The 20358-nt window shown below is 39.6% G+C and overlaps 2 long non-coding RNA genes across 2 annotated transcripts; both read right to left on the minus strand.

The window, feature by feature from the left end:
* Window positions 1–11968: 11968 nt before the first annotated feature.
* Window positions 11969–13940, minus strand: LOC116218428. Its single transcript, XR_004162846.2, has 3 exons — window positions 13870–13940; window positions 13217–13283; window positions 11969–12457 (listed from the first exon to the last, which is right to left on the minus strand). It is a non-coding gene; the product is annotated as an uncharacterized LOC116218428 (long non-coding RNA).
* A 1321-nt stretch (window positions 13941–15261) lies between these two features.
* Window positions 15262–16338, minus strand: LOC116218495. The gene is made up of 4 exons (XR_004162885.2): window positions 16062–16338; window positions 15795–15884; window positions 15576–15653; window positions 15262–15489 (listed from the first exon to the last, which is right to left on the minus strand). It is a non-coding gene; the product is annotated as an uncharacterized LOC116218495 (long non-coding RNA).
* Between the last annotated feature and the right edge of the window lie 4020 nt (window positions 16339–20358).

Consider the following 20358-nt stretch of genomic DNA (forward strand, 5'->3'; position numbering starts at 1 on the left):
TGGTTCATGAAATCATGATTCATCAGAATGGAAAGTGAGGACTGATCATTAAAGCTATATTGAATAAAATTAATCTGTCATTCATCTGTCAAGTTTAGTACATTTGGAATAGTGCTTTTCAATTTACAATGTGAAGTAAAATACTGATCACTTTACTTGATATATTCAAATCTAACCCTTTGATTGATGGTTATGTTTTATAATTTTTATAACCTAATGGTGTTTTGAAACTATACAAGTCATGGGGGTCACAGACTAGAACGTTTAGAAAAAAGTCATATGGCAATTGATACCGTCATTTGTCTTCTACATTGCTTCACTATTCTACATATGCATTCAGTTCCATATTGGGATAAAACTGCACTAGTAAAAAACACCATGCCCAAAAATGGAACTTCATGGTCCACTGATTGTGAAAGAAATTCAAAGTAAAAGGCAACTGTTTCTTGTAATGTTTACTATGACTATGTCTGCATATTGTGCTGTTTCATGGTGATTCTGCAGTACATCCTCACTCCACCTCCTCTGGTAGTTCAGGGTCATAGCTGTTGTGACAGACCACTCATCTTAAACGGTAAAAGATTGTTGTGTTTTATAATGAAAGGTAAAACACACACTGTTATGCTATATTATAACATAACTCTATTTTAGCTCTGAAGTTAAGTTGTGATTGCAGGAGGACATGATAGAATGCCAGTCTGATGGGTATGGAGACTGTTTATTCTGCCTTTTCCTGTGCAACAGATCTGAAGCATACACTACGATGGAGAGAGAGAAGGAGGGATGATTAGGAGACATCGTCCATAGTGTAGTGTTTCTAGTCTCTTCTGTGTTGGTCTTGCATCCCTTTGTCTTCCAGAGGCCACGATGTCACCTCAATCTCCCAGCATCAATCCTTGCTCTGTTCTCTCACCACATGTAGCACACGACAATCCCACAGCAAAATCCTCTCTCAGCAAAATCTCTCTATAGCATTCAAGTAACATTCAGTTATACAAAGGTAGAATACACAACTTAACATAATGGGTGTGTTTGGGGGTCTGGTTCAAGGTGTAAAGTGGGGAAGGTCTGCAGACAGGAAGGTCTAGCTGGCTATTTAAATGTTAATGATTGTGGCACTTCAATGTGCAAAGGCAAATGTGATACATTCTTGTGGGGGAAGGATGCACATGAGTTGCAACTACTTACAGTTTTTCTCGATTGCTTAAGCACAATTTTGAAAACAGGGCCCGGTTTTTCAAAACACTACACACAATTAGCACAACCACACACACAATTAGCAGAACACCTCAGACCCTTTGCAAAATGAAACACTCTCGTAACAACTATACACTAATTTATCAAAACCATATTTTGTTACCATATGAAACACACGTTTCGTATGACTTAATTCTGTTTGAACCAGTTACACACTGCTGTTGCTAACCTAAAACACTTCTAGCAATTCTACTTCTCAGTGATTAGAGTACTGTAAGTAAAGTACACAGAGAAAGTGCAAATATACAATACATTCACCAGACACTACACAAGACCAATGCTGCAGACTGATGAAAATATATTTTATTTCTCTCCATATACCTAAATCAGTCCACATGTCAACATGGAGAATCACAACAAAACGTCCCACAAAAATGTCCCAGTTTTCATGCTACTACAGTATTGTGCATAACACTGTAAGCTCAGCAAATATCAGACAAACATAAAATTCTATATCTTGTACAGGTTACAATTACAGTAAAAAAAAAATAACAGAAAAAAAAGATATATGAAAAAAAACTGAAAATATAATACAGAAAATACTACACTTTATCTCTTTGCCTAGCTGGATCTGGCCAGAGAATTTCATCTGATACATGTGGTCCTCTTCTTCTTTGAGCACGTTCTCCTCCTGCTTCAGGTCCTCCTCTTCCTCGACCTCCACCTCGGCCTCTACCTCTGGCACGGCCTCCGTCTCTTCCACCTCCTCTTTCTACTCCTCCATGGATTCCCCCTCTACCTCACTCTTTTTCTTCTGACTCCTTCCATTTTGGTTGAAGACAGGTCAACTACCCTGCTGCATTTTTATAGTGCTTATACCTGATTGGTGGGTCTACAATTAAGCAATCATGTGTTGCGCACCTGATGGCTGTGTTTAACCAATTGGCTCATAGGTGTGGTCATTTGACAGTCAGTGCTTTAGAATGGCAAGGAAGTGTCATCATGATATACGTCTGTGTCTAATGTATACAAGTGTGTTTAATGTTTTGCAAATCACTGTGTGTATTGTTTGGCAAAAAGTGAGGCTGACATTGTGCTTATAGTGGTGCAAATCTGGGCCGATGTTTTGCTCCTTGAGGGTAAGGTTTTGATAATTGTGTAATGCTGAACACCAATATTCTTCAACGGTAAACATCAGTTTCTATCCATACTCACTACTACTACAGTCAGTGTTGTTTTCCAGATAGTTAAAGTTGTCTTTGAACACTATAATTTGTCATTGTTGTTTCATATGTTAGGGCTAGTACCATTACGGAATTTAAATGTAAACCCATAGGATCTGAGCACTGATAACGGCCTATAACTGAAAAAATTCACATGATGACAGGTAGGCCTATGCAATGTTCTTCAACCTATTCTTTAGCCTTTGCCTGTATGTCTTCATTGTTTTCATACAAACCCATGTGTTTCCTGGCTTCCTTCCCCGTCCATATTGCATGTTGATCATGAAAACCTGTATACCTGCAATGTTGTGTGTGTGTGTGAGTGAGAGAGAGAGAGAGTGAGTTACCAATGCTTTGCTGTAACAGGGTACAGTGTGAAGAATTCCCAGCACTGGGCTCATGCCTCAATCTAATCCTATCCAGCAGGAAAACACAGGAGGAACCACTGACCTACTACTGAGTAGTAATATTTTTTATTTTTAAAAGGTATTATTACATTTTGTCAAATATTAACAAGCTAACTAACTAACAACCAAGAGTCTTGCCTTGGAAACACCAAACAACAGCACAGCTAGCACTGATACAAATCCAGCTAACTTGCTAACAGATATTGATACCGGTGATATTCATATTCATCCTTGTGATATTTGGTGCTGTCATTATGTAGAAGCTGTTTTTTAAGGTTTCATTCCATAAAACTATATATTTTCAGACCATACAAGTATGTAAAGAATAGTGTTGTCCACTTGTGGAAATGATAAGTGATACGTTTATCTCCTCTTCACATGACCATGAACCATACAAATTAATTTGAGGAAAAACTTGCTACCTAAAAAACACCTTAAGTACAGTAAAATTGATATACTGTAGCTTTAAGAAAACATATTGTAAGCCCCGTGTATGATAAAGATCCAAAATCACAAAATGTATGAAAATTGCTTTAATGCATGTTCACAATGTGACCTCATACATTTTGCAGTAGACAATTTAAATTTGATAGATGCAGACAAAAAAGCAACAGAAGAAGATTTTATAAAAGTCATTTTTTAGACTTCAGCCAGTCAGCAGAGACTACTACTACTACAGGTGAACCCTCCTCAGTGTCCTCACATGTGCTCATAAACGGAAAGAGTTTTGACCTCACGGTAACGTTACTGAATGTGTACATGTGAGCTCTAGTCCCTGCGTCATAAAAGGAGATTTCTGCCTTTTTTAAATCTATTAGCACTCCAATCGTGGCTGGCTTGGCTTTCCCTTCCCCTCTCACCAAAACCTTTCTTTTGTCGGAAGCAGTAAGAACATCATTCCTTGTCAAGACCAAAGTCCAGTATTGATACCCGGGGTTATATTTAAGGATCCTTTTTTTGCAGCTGGTTTATTTGGACAGTCGTTGGACATTACCGTAAGGGGCAGATCTGTTAATACGGGAAAAGGAAATGGGGTTGTTTGGCACCATGTCTCACAGGATCAGAAGTTCAGTATTGCCCCTCAAAAGGGAATTGCAAGTCTGGGCAAAAGCATGCCTCTCCATTTACAGTGTGTGTGAGATTGTGTGTGTGTGTGTGTGGCCCAATTAGAAAAAGAAAGCTTCAGCTGAGTGAACATAATGTATATAATATATGCAGTGGGTAGATTCATTTCCTCATCAGACTACAGCAAGACTGTACATACTTAGATGAGTGAGGATCCTTATAGTCTCTGTATTAAATTGTTTAAATCATCGGTTCCCAAACTGGGGTACGCAAAGTAGTTCAGGGGGTACGCGGGAAAGAAAGATGATCTTTATTCCTCTGCCTCAGTAGCAGTAGCACTTGGTATGGTCTGTCCCACTTGGGCGAATGGTAGTGTTTTCTTTTGAGGCTGTTGATTAGGACACAATCTCTTGGCCCAACCTTGGTTTCAGCCTCACAGTGTTCCTGTGTAGGGGAGAGAAGTCTGAGAGCATTTAGTTTCGACATCATCTTTGCCATGTACTCTGAAAGTGTGTATTCAATCTCTTTGTCTGTTTCAGCAAATGGTTTGAGAGTTTAGGCAGTGTAAATTCTTCCATACATCATTTCAAACAGTGATAACAACATGCATGTTTAATTTCACTAATTTCACTCTTGGATTCTCAATTAACTTTTAATAGTTTGGTTCATTCTTTTCTACCAGTCCGGCTGACTGGGGGTTGTATGAACAGTGATTGTCTATGGCTAGACAATATTTATTTCTTTCGTTGGGATTTAACTCAATAAAATCAATAATGAATGATTAAACATCTTTCTCATAAAATATAAATAAGAAGTACAAATATATGCTTACTATCCCCACTTATTGAGGCATGTTTTCACCATGGCTCAATATTACAGCATATCTTTTAGTATTGTGAGATCTAATTCTTCAATTGTGTAGGTGTCAGATGGTTGTTGTAGTGCGGCCTGGTTAGTGGCCTTGTCTGCTTTTTGGTTTCCCAATGAAACCGGGTCTTTTGCATGTGTGTGTGTGCGCAATCAGGGAAATCAGTTCCACTGCTTGTGCAGAATTGTTTGGAAGTAGTGGCTATGCGTTCAAGGTTTATTTGCTTGAACCATCAACAAACAATAGTTAAATCAGCTTCTGGAAAAGGCATATCTTGTAGGTCAGCTCTGGCTGCCATAGATTTTATCTGTTCTCTGCCGTAAGTAAAAGTGTAACTGGGTTAAGTGTCACGCAGCGCTCTATATTGATATGAGGCTGAGTGAGCAAAAAAAATAAAAAATAAAAGTAAGCATGTGGAACTTTCAGTATAAGTGTCTGTTTAGTACAATAGGAGCAGAGGCCTGCAGCCACTACTGCTTGTAAACATTCAGACATTGCTTGGGCTACTGGATCTAGCCGTGTGGAATAGTATGGCACTGGTATCAACTTTAAGTCCCCACTTATGCATTAACACAGAACCTTTTTTTTTTTTTTATCTACAGTTTGTACGAATGGCTTTGTCATGTATGTGCTAAGACATAATTTATTTCTTTGTCTGTGGCTGAGGTGCTTTTTTTAAGATAGCTTTACTTTACTTTACTGGACCACAGCTCAACAGTGTATATTCAATAATATTTTGGGACATCATTGTTTAATTTATTCTAAAACCAATGTATTGTTGGAACAATTCTAATGCCCAACCCACATACATCTCTTCCTAATAAGTTTGTAGGACATGTTTTTGAAACATATTCTGTATTTTAAATATCTCTCCTGTTTTCAGAGTCTGCTTTTAGATGTCTCTTTCTTCTTACAACCTTACTGTTCTGGGCATCTAATTCAAGTAATCAGAGTCACACAAAACAAAACAAAACAAAAAATCATTGGCTTTCTTGCCACCATTAACGTAAGCTTTGCTCTGTTTGGCGCAACCAATAATGTAAAAACATTTTCAAATCAGTGTTTAAACCACCTCTTATTGCCATTATCATGTACGTCTTCTGATTTTGACGCACTTTTTCCCATTTCTAAGTTATTTTATGTATTTCTCTTAATACCTCTAACTGATCTTGAAACCTTTTAAATTACCTTTATCTTATTCTTCACACTAGGGTTAGTTATGTTTCTATTTTCAGACTCTCATAGTTTGTTTTTGAGATCGCAATGCTGAGTCAACCCGAGCCCGACCAGAGGGCCCCCGTCTCACTCGCTTGGTGAGGAGGTTGAGGCCAGGGAATTTCCCTGGGGTGATCAGTCCCCTACTGGTTCCGGGTCAAGGCATCTCAGTAATGCGAAATCTTTAATTACATAAATTATAACTACAATTATCTGTGTTTTATCCATTGTAAAAAGTTCGTCTCAACCCCACAGAAAAATAACACAGGAGTATCTCTGACTCTTTTTTTTCTTTGTGTGTCTCCTTTGTGCTACACTATGCCATATTTGGGCCTCCCTTAAACCCAGTTTTTCTTGCATGTCTCTATCACCACAGGCTTTCTCTCTGATTTTTTTGTATCAAGGCACTAGTTTTACACACAATTTTAGATTCCTTGTTTCCCATTTTTTATTATTATTCTCACTTAGAATAATACCCCTTTCGTATAGCCTTTTTGCTAAAGCACCCAGAGGCTTATCAGGGGATCCCACAGGAAAACAGAAATTGAGAAGTTTGTTCCCTTCAAACAAGGCGAACAGGAAAATATACAGAAATATCTGGAGAAAATAGGCCTAGAGAGTTTTCAACTTCAGATGACACCTTCCTTTTAAAGTGAACAGCGCTCTCGCGTATAACCTTTAGCGTTCCCTAAACGAACGATACCCTTCCGTCTCTACCTTACCAGGGGACGGGAAGGTGAACAGTGCTTATACTTTTAGCGCGCGCTAGCCCTTCTTTTGGCAACAGGCTTTCTTTGCTTATAACCTTTAGCGTTCCCTAAACGAACTGTACCCTTCCGTCTCTACCTTATCAGGGGACAGGAAGGTGAACAGGAATAGAAACATTTAGCCTTGAGTGCTCCAAGAACATGAAAACTACAGACAGGAGTCTCTCTAACTCTAGCAATTCGTTCAACACACGAGGCAACCAGGAAAAAGTTCTCCCTTGAACCGTTGTTCCCTTTTACACCCCGCAGCAAACATGCAAAAAGTTAGTCTCAACCCCACTTGAAGACAAGTGTACGCAAAACCGAAACAAACAAGAACCATATACTACTGTGCACTTACAATAAACAAACAATATACTCACAAACTCTCGGCTCTCCTCGCTGGCAGGCCCTGGCCTCCTTCTAATTCAAGTTGGAGGTCTTTAGAAAAACTGAGTCTCGTACTCCTCCGTACGATTCAGGTCCTGATGATTAGCCCAGCGTGGAGAGTCGATGAGGTTGTTGGAATCCCGGACACAAGCCCCCAATTATGATAGGTGAAAATTCACGCTAGTTACCTCAGGACTTCGGAGCTGCATATAAGTATATTTATTAGACAAACAACAATTGCAATCGGGCTCACTCCCAGCACAAGGCTGAAAGTGAAGCAATGATAAACACATCGCACAAGGTTTATATAGACAGAAGTTGAGCGTTCAGCAGGGAAAACCACGTGGTGGATTTCTGACGCCGAGGCAAGGATGGAAGTTTTGCACAAGGTCGGAAGAAGCACAGTTCGTCCCTTCTTATCACTTCTGGTCTAAACATGCTCTTGTACATATGCAGACTAAGTGGCACCTAATATTCTAAGTTACACGCACGCAGAAACACAGAAAAGCCATGTTCCTGCTTACATAAGTACATGATTCATATAAGGTAATTATTAATACAAGTCACTTGATTATTATATTAAGTCATTAACAGTGTTTGGAAATTATCTCCATCAATAATAAGGTCGTATAGAATGAAACATGGAAAAAAAACGGGGGAGGGGGTACGTAGCTGTGGGAAGAAAGGTGAGAGCAAAGTAAAACACGAGGACATTTGCAGAATATGCTATTTTAACAACATGTATGGTTATATGTTACCAGGAGACATCATAAAATGACTGCATTCATATAGAATCATTGCGAAGGATAATAGACCGAGTCATCAGTACCAATTGAGCAGAAATATTAGGCGGCTACTAAAGAAACCAGTCATCTAGTCAAACAGGCCTGATAATGTGCAGAATACACTGCATTCCACAAGCTATTGATTTTACCATGTTTGCCGTAATGCTTGTAACCCATACTGAGAAATTGCCACTCACACATGTATCAGCTCGTGGGTTTATTTGGACAGTCGTTGGACATTACCGTAAGGGGCAGATCTGTTAATACGGGAAAAGGAAATGGGGTTGTATGGCACCATGTCTCACAGGATCAGAAGTTCAGTATTGCCCCTCAAAAGGGAATTGCAAGTCTGGGCAAAAGGAGGATTTTATTAGACTTCAGCCTGGGGCTGACGTGAGCAGCATGCTTCTCCATTTACAGTGTGTGTGAGATTGTGTGTGTGTGTGTGTGGCCCAATTAGAAAATGAAAGCTTCAGCTGAGTGAACATAATGTATATAATATATGCAGTGGGTAGATTCATTTCCTCATCAGACTACAGCAAGACTGTACATACTTAGATGAGTGAGGATCCTTATAGTCTCTGTATTAAATTGTTTAAATCATCGGTTCCCAAACTGGGGTACGCAAAGTAGTTCAGGGGGTACGCGGGAAAGAAAGATGATCTTTATTCCTCTGCCTCAGTAGCAGTAGCACTTGGTATGGTCTGTCCCACTTGGGCGAATGGTAGTGTTTTCTTTTGAGGCTGTTGATTAGGACACAATCTCTTGGCCCAACCTTGGTTTCAGCCTCACAGTGTTCCTGTGTAGGGGAGAGAAGTCTGAGAGCATTTAGTTTCGACATCATCTTTGCCATGTACTCTGAAAGTGTGTATTCAATCTCTTTGTCTGTTTCAGCAAATGGTTTGAGAGTTTAGGCAGTGTAAATTCTTCCATACATCATTTCAAACAGTGATAACAACATGCATGTTTAATTTCACTAATTTCACTCTTGGATTCTCAATTAACTTTTAATAGTTTGGTTCATTCTTTTCTACCAGTCCGGCTGACTGGGGGTTGTATGAACAGTGATTGTCTATGGCTAGACAATATTTATTTCTTTCGTTGGGATTTAACTCAATAAAATCAATAATGAATGATTAAACATCTTTCTCATAAAATATAAATAAGAAGTACAAATATATGCTTACTATCCCCACTTATTGAGGCATGTTTTCACCATGGCTCAATATTACAGCATATCTTTTAGTATTGTGAGATCTAATTCTTCAATTGTGTAGGTGTCAGATGGTTGTTGTAGTGCGGCCTGGTTAGTGGCCTTGTCTGCTTTTTGGTTTCCCAATGAAACCGGGTCTTTTGCATGTGTGTGTGTGCGCAATCAGGGAAATCAGTTCCACTGCTTGTGCAGAATTGTTTGGAAGTAGTGGCTATGCGTTCAAGGTTTATTTGCTTGAACCATCAACAAACAATAGTTAAATCAGCTTCTGGAAAAGGCATATCTTGTAGGTCAGCTCTGGCTGCCATAGATTTTATCTGTTCTCTGCCGTAAGTAAAAGTGTAACTGGGTTAAGTGTCACGCAGCGCTCAATATTGATATGAGGCTGAGTGAGCAAAAAAAAATAAAAAATAAAAGTAAGCATGTGGAACTTTCAGTATAAGTGTCTGTTTAGTACAATAGGAGCAGAGGCCTGCAGCCACTACTGCTTGTAAACATTCAGACATTGCTTGGGCTACTGGATCTAGCCGTGTGGAATAGTATGGCACTGGTATCAACTTTAAGTCCCCACTTATGCATTAACACAGAACCTTTTTTTTTTTTTATCTACAGTTTGTATGAATGGCTTTGTCATGTATGTGCTAAGACATAATTTATTTCTTTGTCTGTGGCTGAGGTGCTTTTTTTAAGATAGCTTTACTTTACTTTACTGGACCACAGCTCAACAGTGTATATTCTATAATATTTTGGGACATCATTGTTTAATTTATTCTAAAACCAATGTATTGTTGGAACAATTCTAATGCCCAACCCACATACATCTCTTCCTAATAAGTTTGTAGGACATGTTTTTGAAACATATTCTGTATTTTAAATATCTCTCCTGTTTTCAGAGTCTGCTTTTAGATGTCTCTTTCTTCTTACAACCTTACTGTTCTGGGCATCTAATTCAAGTAATCAGAGTCACACAAAACAAAACAAAACAAAAAAATCATTGGCTTTCTTGCCACCATTAACGTAAGCTTTGCTCTGTTTGGCGCAACCAATAATGTAAAAACATTTTCAAATCAGTGTTTAAACCACCTCTTATTGCCATTATCATGTACGTCTTCTGATTTTGACGCACTTTTTCCCATTTCTAAGTTATTTTATGTATTTCTCTTAATACCTCTAACTGATCTTGAAACCTTTTAAATTACCTTTATCTTATTCTTCACACTAGGGTTAGTTATGTTTCTATTTTCAGACTCTCATAGTTTGTTTTTGAGATCGCAATGCTGAGTCAACCCGAGCCCGACCAGAGGGCCCCCGTCTCACTCGCTTGGTGAGGAGGTTGAGGCCAGGGAATTTCCCTGGGGTGATCAGTCCCCTACTGGTTCCGGGTCAAGGCATCTCAGTAATGCGAAATCTTTAATTACATAAATTATAACTACAATTATCTGTGTTTTATCCATTGTAAAAAGTTCGTCTCAACCCCACAGAAAAATAACACAGGAGTATCTCTGACTCTTTTTTTTCTTTGTGTGTCTCCTTTGTGCTACACTATGCCATATTTGGGCCTCCCTTAAACCCAGTTTTTCTTGCATGTCTCTATCACCACAGGCTTTCTCTCTGATTTTTTTGTATCAAGGCACTAGTTTTACACACAATTTTAGATTCCTTGTTTCCCATTTTTTATTATTATTCTCACTTAGAATAATACCCCTTTCGTATAGCCTTTTTGCTAAAGCACCCAGAGGCTTATCAGGGGATCCCACAGGAAAACAGAAATTGAGAAGTTTGTTCCCTTCAAACAAGGCGAACAGGAAAATATACAGAAATATCTGGAGAAAATAGGCCTAGAGAGTTTTCAACTTCAGATGACACCTTCCTTTTAAAGTGAACAGCGCTCTCGCGTATAACCTTTAGCGTTCCCTAAACGAACGATACCCTTCCGTCTCTACCTTACCAGGGGACGGGAAGGTGAACAGTGCTTATACTTTTAGCGCGCGCTAGCCCTTCTTTTGGCAACAGGCTTTCTTTGCTTATAACCTTTAGCGTTCCCTAAACGAACTGTACCCTTCCGTCTCTACCTTATCAGGGGACAGGAAGGTGAACAGGAATAGAAACATTTAGCCTTGAGTGCTCCAAGAACATGAAAACTACAGACAGGAGTCTCTCTAACTCTAGCAATTCGTTCAACACACGAGGCAACCAGGAAAAAGTTCTCCCTTGAACCGTTGTTCCCCTTTACACCCCGCAGCAAACATGCAAAAAGTTAGTCTCAACCCCACTTGAAGACAAGTGTACGCAAAACCGAAACAAACAAGAACCATATACTACTGTGCACTTACAATAAACAAACAATATACTCACAAACTCTCGGCTCTCCTCGCTGGCAGGCCCTGGCCTCCTTCTAATTCAAGTTGGAGGTCTTTAGAAAAACTGAGTCTCGTACTCCTCCGTACGATTCAGGTCCTGATGATTAGCCCAGCGTGGAGAGTCGATGAGGTTGTTGGAATCCCGGACACAAGCCCCCAATTATGATAGGTGAAAATTCACGCTAGTTACCTCAGGACTTCGGAGCTGCATATAAGTATATTTATTAGACAAACAACAATTGCAATCGGGCTCACTCCCAGCACAAGGCTGAAAGTGAAGCAATGATAAACACATCGCACAAGGTTTATATAGACAGAAGTTGAGCGTTCAGCAGGGAAAACCACGTGGTGGATTTCTGACACCGAGGCAAGGATGGAAGTTTTGCACAAGGTCGGAAGAAGCACAGTTCGTCCCTTCTTATCACTTCTGGTCTAAACATGCTCTTGTACATATGCAGACTAAGTGGCACCTAATATTCTAAGTTACACGCACGCAGAAACACAGAAAAGCCATGTTCCTGCTTACATAAGTACATGATTCATATAAGGTAATTATTAATACAAGTCACTTGATTATTATATTAAGTCATTAACAGTGTTTGGAAATTATCTCCATCAATAATAAGGTCGTATAGAATGAAACATGGAAAAAAAACGGGGGAGGGGGTACGTAGCTGGAGATTAAATGTCTGAAGGGGTACGGGACTGTAAAAAGTTTGTGAACCACTGATCTAACAGATTATTCTTTTAAAAGGATCACATTATTGGTGTAACATTAGCTGCTAGCCCCCACTGCAGTGCAACATGCCTAGCTAGCCAATTACAGTTGGCTGTGGTCTGATTTACAGTTCAGCAGCTAAATCCCTCATCTGACCAATCAGCCTCAAGCACTCAGTTTAATACACAAAGATGGTAGAATTCACTTGCAGTAATTACTCACCAACTTTTATTTCATTTTCCTGATCTTCTTTACTCTTGCTGTCCAATTCTGTGTTGGGTTAAAAAAAAGAATCTGTTCAGTTTGATTCCATCCCATGATATTGGTATTGGTGTGATGGCAGTATGTGTAGTCAAGACAGTTTGACAAAAAGCAAAGACTGTACTACATGTGGATCGATGAGATCTGTTCATCTATCTTGTGATATGCCTACTCTCAGAGCTGTCATATCATTATTGTTTCAATTCAAACTTCTTTGCAATATTCCTTGCAATAATAGATTCTTCACAAAGAGAGTACACAATCTGGAGACAACTCATATGAATTTAATGATGAATTCGGTCGACAGCCAATGCTAGCGATGCTAATTTTCTCTACTTTGAGCTGTCTTCATGGGCCATTGCATTGGTCTAGAATGGCTCGAAAACACTCAACATGCTAACCGTTCCTTCCTACAAACTGTTATATGGTCTTACATTACCAATCTACAACTCAGACCAGTCTTTTATATGGTCTTACATTACCAATCTACAATTCAGACCAGTCTTTTATATGGTCTTACATTACCAGTCTGGTTTGCACTTGTAGCCATGTAAGAGTTTCATTCAAGCACATTTTCCTGGTTTTAAGAAACAAAATATTACTGTTGTGTCACTTGTAGATTGATGATGTAAATGAAAAAAAGAGAAGTTAACAACATATAACATATATCCATCTCTTCTCTATCTCTACAAGTCAGGAAATACAGTATGATTGGCTACTGAATGTGGCCATGTCTTATCATCGTCATTCGGCACTAATGTAGCTTACCTGCAACTTTGTCCTTAAGCTTCTGGTTCTCTTGTTCTTTTCTGTTCAGGGAATCCATTCTCCAAAGCTGTAACATAGAGACAATAAAAAAAAAGACTTGAGTTGATCTGTTGGTCAGAGGAGATGCATTTACACATGCGTTAAGAAACTCTTAAAGATCATGTCCGCGATTCTGGCGAAAGGTTGTTGATATTTGATCCTAACAGCCAAACAATTTAGATAGATAGATAGATGGATACTTTATTAATCCCGAGGGGAATTTTAGGACATCCAGTAGCTTATACACATAGGGAGAATATGTTCAAAAGGAGTGGGGTGATAACAGATACAACAATGGGTCTGACCCTATGGTGCAATATGCATTGATTGTGACAGTGTAGATGCCCAGGAGGGAAGTGTTCTTGTGCTGCTTGTGTGGATAGTGCAAATAGATAGTGTTCTATATCCCTCCCCTCCGTGCTCCTGATGCAACGTGTTGATTGGCTGGAATTAGTTAGGGGTCAGTCCGAGCCACTGTGTTTGTGTCTGAGTTGTTTTGAGAGCATACTCTGAACAGACAGCCAGAGGGCTGTGAGGAGCAATTCACTGAATTTGACAAAAAGTGTATTGGATTAGAATCATAGACTGTGCCTTTAGCACTTCACATTGTTTACCTTCATTTGCAGCTTTTAGTTTAGTATTCTCTCGTTCTTTCTCTTGAACTTGTCTCTTGAGGTCTGGAAAGATAATCAGTTTTTCCATCAGCTCAGTACAAACCATATATTTTAAAGTATAAACAGAAGAAATTAAAACATTACCAGAAATTTCATCCGCTGTCCTCCGTTTTAGGTCTTTAGCTCGATTTAGTATGGCATTAATTTCATCTTGCATTTCAATAGCCTTTGCAACTGAACAGTCAAACCCAAAACAAGTACATTATTTCTTTTTAATCACTGCAAAGTACTTGTTGTTTGTCATGCTGTTGATGTAAGGACAATCTTACGGTGCGCTCCATTCTTCTTGTCCAGATGTAACAGAGTTGAAATGAACCTAACTTTAGATTAAGTGAATTCAAACAAAATTTGTATTTCACATACCATTGTAATCCAATGTTTTTTTGATGTTCTGTGTGAAACCTGGAAATGTCCCAAATACTATACTGCATTCACTAAGGTTCAATATGAGGCTGCGCGACTGCTTGTTTATTTTCTTTCACTTTAACGCATTTTGGGCGTTTGCGCTTCCCGTACCTTAGAGCTAGTCTATCCCTGTTTGAGGTAAGCAAGCTTTGGGAGCGCTCTGTGAATAATTTGATATTTTAATAAATGAACATGTTTTTACTTACTAACTATGGATTGTATATAAATGTATATAAGTTGCACTAATGGATGCTCTAACAAATTAACGATAGGAGGTGATTTGTAAAGGTTGTAACCAACATAAAGTATATTTTGGCGGCAACCACGCTGCACTATGCGTTAGGGTGAGCATTGTCCTGAGTTTGGTTTTGTGCTTTTTCAGACGTACGTAAGCAGTCGAGTTTGCAGTAAAGATTTTATGGATTATTTGTTTCTATTGTGAATGCAGGTATGTGGTTTGTACAAAATGTAAATGGTTAAGAACGTGTGTATATATATATTGCAAGTGTTCAAACTATACGATCATTCAGTGTGCTATGCCAGTGTTGTCTGTCTTTTTGTTTGGTTTATTTAGTCCTTTGGTTTGCACGAAGATTTACGAGCCGTGCATTCTGATTTCCATATAATTTAGAATGCTTTGCAATGCATGAGGTTAGCCAGTAAGGCAGGGTTTGCGCTTCCCGTACCTTGGAGCTAGTCTATCCCTGTTTGAGACGTACGTAAGCAGTCGAGTTTGCAGTAAAGATTTTATGGATTATTTGTTTCTATTGTGAATGCAGACAATAAAAGCCACTGTGCTGGTCCGATTCCCTGTCACTGATACACATGAGAGTGAGGGTCGTTACACAGACTCTCCAGTGTCTGACTACTGGCTTCTGACTACTAGATCCTCCTCTTTCTCCTTGAGACGCTTTTCCAAATCTAACATCAGCACATAGTTAACAGCAACCGTTAAAATCAACCCTTAATCAACCTACGATGTGTTGGGAGAATGTTTCCACTCCCAGTTGAAACAGTTTTCACTATGAAAACTATTTGCTATATATGACTGAAATTATTCATCACCTGCAATATCTCTCTCAGAGGACTATCTGAGACGCTTTAATTTGGCCTGCAAGTCTCTGGCTTCTTTCTCCAATGTGGCAATCTCTTCCACTGAAAACAGAAAAAATGTATTTGAATTCTAAGAATAGAATTGCTTTGTATTTGGAATAATTTGAAACAATCTGTGTTCTACTTACTTCTTTTACCATATTTACAGTCCTGTACTTTTATCTCATTGATCTCCTGCCTCTACCTCTCCAGTTCTGCCTCTACTCCTGCACGTTGATTCACATGTACACATGGAACTCACGTTATGTTAATGTGATATAGCATTCTTCACTAATATCTAATGTTTTTGGAACAACCTTTTAAATGTGCATCTGTTCATGATGGCAAATATGAAAATATGCACCAACCAGCAATCTTCTGGGAAGAATCCTGTTTGACCTTGGATAGTCTGCTCTTAAATTGGGTGATCTCATCCTGCTGTTCCATCACCCTGATCGCTAAAGCAGAGAAAACACAATGTACTGAAATATAGTATGATAGTATATCATTCTCAAAACTCCATATCATCTAGTCACTTGAGCACATTGTGGGAGCACAGTACACTACTGAGCTACTGGGTTGTTGTACCCCAGGAATAACCTGGTTGACGCGCTTAGATCTTTTAAGGTGATTACCGTCAGCGAGATAAAGTCCATACACGCATTGCGTTCGTTTAAACAGTTCTCCATTTATTGTCCATTAAAACGCAGAGCAACGACATGTTACTCAAACCTTCGCGGTATAGCGGTCAAAACCATTTGCCCTTCCGGGGTCAACACCTAACCACAACAGTAGGCTTCTTACCTATATGCCTAAAAACACCTGTGCAATGCACAGCAACACCCAGTGTACAAACAGGGACATTACACATTGAGTGACAACACATTGAGTGACAACACATTTGGCTGTAGCAACCCATTTGGCTGCTACACACATCATACATGAATGCATGTCATGACGAATTACACATTTAACACACTTTTTGCATATCATAAAGAATCAAAATATTCAACACTTTTTTTGTCTCCACTTGTTTTTCAGTTGGCTCTTGACCAATCATCAATTGAGTAACACTCAATGGCGAAATTAAGCTGAATGGCCAAAATGGCCAATGAAAGCCTCTTCCTGTCCGGGGTTTGCTTATCAGTCGTGAACTTGCACACAGTCATGTGGTTATATGGTTATATATACATACATATATATGCTCAAACTGTATATATATATATATATATATATATGAGAAGTAGCCCATTTCTGATTGCATATTTTGCTACAGCATTAAAAATAGAACATATGTTTTTGATATAATTTTTTGTTATTCTTAATTTTTATTCTTTGCCACTTGTATTCATTTTATTTGTTTTAGTCTTTCCACCTTTTACTATCTTTATTCCTCTTTTTTTATTCTTGACTGGAAAACACTTCGGTATAACTCCGTTTTTGAACGTGCTATGTAAATAAAGTGACTTGACTTTGTTTATAACAGTTCCCTCTAGTGGGCAAAACGAGGAGTTCATCGAACTACACTCCCACCTCTCCCGTTTGTCACCCTTAAAAAAAATCCAACTCATGTTATACCATGAACCATCTAATGTCTGTGGTGGTACTATCGTCAGATAATGATGACCTTGTTGAGTTTTAAGATAAAAAATAAACATTTATAAGATTAGTATTAAAAACGACCAGGGTGAAGCAGAAAAGAAGCACTATACAGTTTGCTGCCTCGGAATCCTTTCTGTGGCCAAGCCAGACACCAAACAATATCCAAGACTCGAAGTCTTTGCACTGTACAATGTCCAGAACTGTGTACATTGCCATGCTTATGTTAATTGTGTGATCATGAAGTGATGAATCTATTGTAGCATGGCCATGTCGAATGTTTGCCTTTTCCCCCAAAATATAACATCATAAAGAATGTCTAACTAAGAAGTCTAACTTTGTCCTTTGGCCTCCTCCTTTCTGTCAATCTTTGAAAGGAATCCTCAGTTGTGTGGACACATTCACACCATCTTTCTCCTTCTCCCTCCTTCACCTTTGCACTCTCCCTCTCTCTCTGTCTGTCTGTTTTGGACCCTAACCCAGATTCTGCAGGTAACTCCCACTTTCTGCTCTCTGATTGACTGGAAGCCCTTCAGAAAAAAACCCAGAACTAACCCCAGCTAGCCACCACAGTTTGAGCAGGAACATGTCAGTATCCAGCATTGCTGTGGATCAGGACAACTTCACATCTGCTTTGATCTCCTGACCGACCCATCACCCTTCCCTGTCGACAGTTACTGCATGGCCTACTGGAACGACCACAACAGAGTCTGCAACTGTCAACAGTATAGACATTCAAATGATGAAGCTTTCAAACAATGTCACATACACGTAGGATCTCCTTTCCATGACACCCATCACAAGAATGCTTGGGCAGGTGAGAGCATCTCCCTGAGGTGAATCATCTAGAAGCAATTACACATCAGTTGTTATTTTTTACTGTTAATGTATTATCCTTGGATGTTAGTGGAAATCCACACTATACATTTAGTCTCATAACATCTTTATATTTGAAAGTATTGTATGCATTTGCCACATGTATGCTAGCATGCTTATCCTGATTTATGATTATCTCCCCTCCCTTCCCTTCAGGTACCATGGGAATGGGGATGTACAGCTGATTGTTTACTTGCTTGTTTTTTTTAGCTATTTTGACCACTATGGTTAGTAATACTGCAAACATAAACAAAAAATGTGCAGGCCTTTTTTTTGAGCTGCCCATTTAGACACTGTCTCTCCTCACACAGCTCTGCCCTGGTAGCAACCGAGAACACAGACGACATCTTGTCTGAGCTCATCCAGGCCCTTGAGGGTGCTTCCAGGTTAACGTACATTTCCCACATTTCCTCCCATGTATTTCAGACCTTACCAATTTTATAGGTTATTTACTGTAACAGTACTGAATATGAAAATTTCCAAAAATGTAAGGAACTATACTTTATGATTGTGTCTGCTGTACACTAAAAACGTTAACACTATATGAGGATATATTATCATAGATAAAAAAAAAATAGTCACATTTCGATATATTTTACAGACTGCATTTACGAATGCATGTCACCACGAGTTACATATTTAACACACTTTTTGCATATCATGATGTATCAAAATATTCAACACACTATTTTTTAAATCTCAACTTGTTTTTCAGTTGGCTCTTGACCAATCATCAATGGAGTAACACCCAATGGCGAAATTAAGCAAGAACACATAATGTTCTGTGAAGTAGCGCACTTTTGTGTGTAGCACGTTGCAAAATATAAAACTTGTGTTCAATTAAACTTAAACTATTTCTCTCTGGTCACAAGCCGCTACTGGAGGTAACTATCTGTAGTATTATAGTTACTGGGATATTAATAATGTAACGACCTGTATGTTTAATGTGTTCATGTTCATGTTCATTGTGTTGTCTGTGTGCCTGTGTCCTTGCTCTCTGTCAGCCGCAGCAGCTCATGTGCGGGTTGCTATGCGCTGCAGGGGGCTGGCAGAGTAGCCGGGGGGCGGGGGCACCTGTTTAAGATAACGTGCAACTTGTTGTTGAGCCTCTTGATGCTCGCGGTTTTGTGATAAGGAGTCACTGTGATTTACGTGTCCTCCATGTCAAGTAATAAAGTCATCATAACGGAAAACCCTCTAAGAATAGTTACTGAGATCGCTACAATTGGTGTCAGAAGTAAACTATAAATAAAGTGAGTGAGCTCGGGAGACTTATTTTTTGTTTGGTAGTTAATGATCAGTTTAGCTAGCGGCTAAGTTTTTGCGGAGGACATTGCTTCGTTTAACGTCATGGAGAACTTTTCTGGCGTGAAAGTGAAGGAGGAGGAAGACAGTGGACCTGCCCGATGGTCTGAGGAGTCTCGGAGGATGGAGCAGGCAAGATCTCGGATACGGTATTCGGCTGCGAGGATGGCTTCGGAGGCGGGCACATAAAGGCTAGATGTCTCGTCCGCGTTGCCAGCCAACGGAGTCGAACGTCCGCACATGGCGGCCATCTTGCCCCAGGCAGCTCGCTCACCCATAACATTGTGTTGGTAGTGGTATGTACTTTTTAAATAACCATAACTTGCTCAATTTTCAACTGATTTACAAATGGTTTGGTTTCTTACAAACGTTATTAACGTGGTTATAATTCGGGATGCTATTTGGATATTTTTAAGAAAATAACATAAATATGCATAAGTATGTAGTGTCATAACTACATCTCTGACGTTTATAACAAACCAACCCGTTTAAAAATCGGTTGAAAATTGAGCAAGTTATGGGTATTTAAAAAGTACATACCACTACCAACACAATGTTATGGGTGAGCGAGCTGCCTGGGGCAAGATGGCCGCCATGTGCGGACGTTCGACTCTGTTGGATGAGACATCTAGCCTTTATATATATCTATGGGCGGGCATGGTTGCAGGTGCGATGTCAAAGTCCTGCGCGGAGCAACCGAGCAGAGGGAGAGGGGCGGACTGTGACTGTAACTATAACAACGTCAAACATGGCAGCGCCCATAGCGCATGGTCCTCATTGAAAACACCAAAGTACAGGGGTAAATCAGATTGGGAGGCATTTCATGCACAGTTTGAGTTGCTGGCTCATGCGGGGGAGTGGACGGAGAGAGAGAAAGCCCTGCAGCTTGCTATGTGCCTCACGGACGATGCATTAAAATGCCTTTTGTTGATTAGCCCAGAGGACAGGCATGAATATGGGGCTTTGGTGGCTGCATTACAGAGGCGCTTCGGACAGTGTGTGCAGCCTGGCCTGCTCAAAAATGAACTGAGCAACAGGTACAGACTCCCTGGGGAGCCCCTGCGGGCATTGGCAAATGACATTGAGAGCCTCACTCGGCGGGCATATGCACACATGCCACCTGATGTACAGAGCAAGCTGGCAAGAGACCAG

This window comes from Clupea harengus, chromosome 22 (assembly GCF_900700415.2).
Source record: "Clupea harengus chromosome 22, Ch_v2.0.2, whole genome shotgun sequence".
Taxonomy (NCBI): domain Eukaryota; kingdom Metazoa; phylum Chordata; class Actinopteri; order Clupeiformes; family Clupeidae; genus Clupea; species Clupea harengus.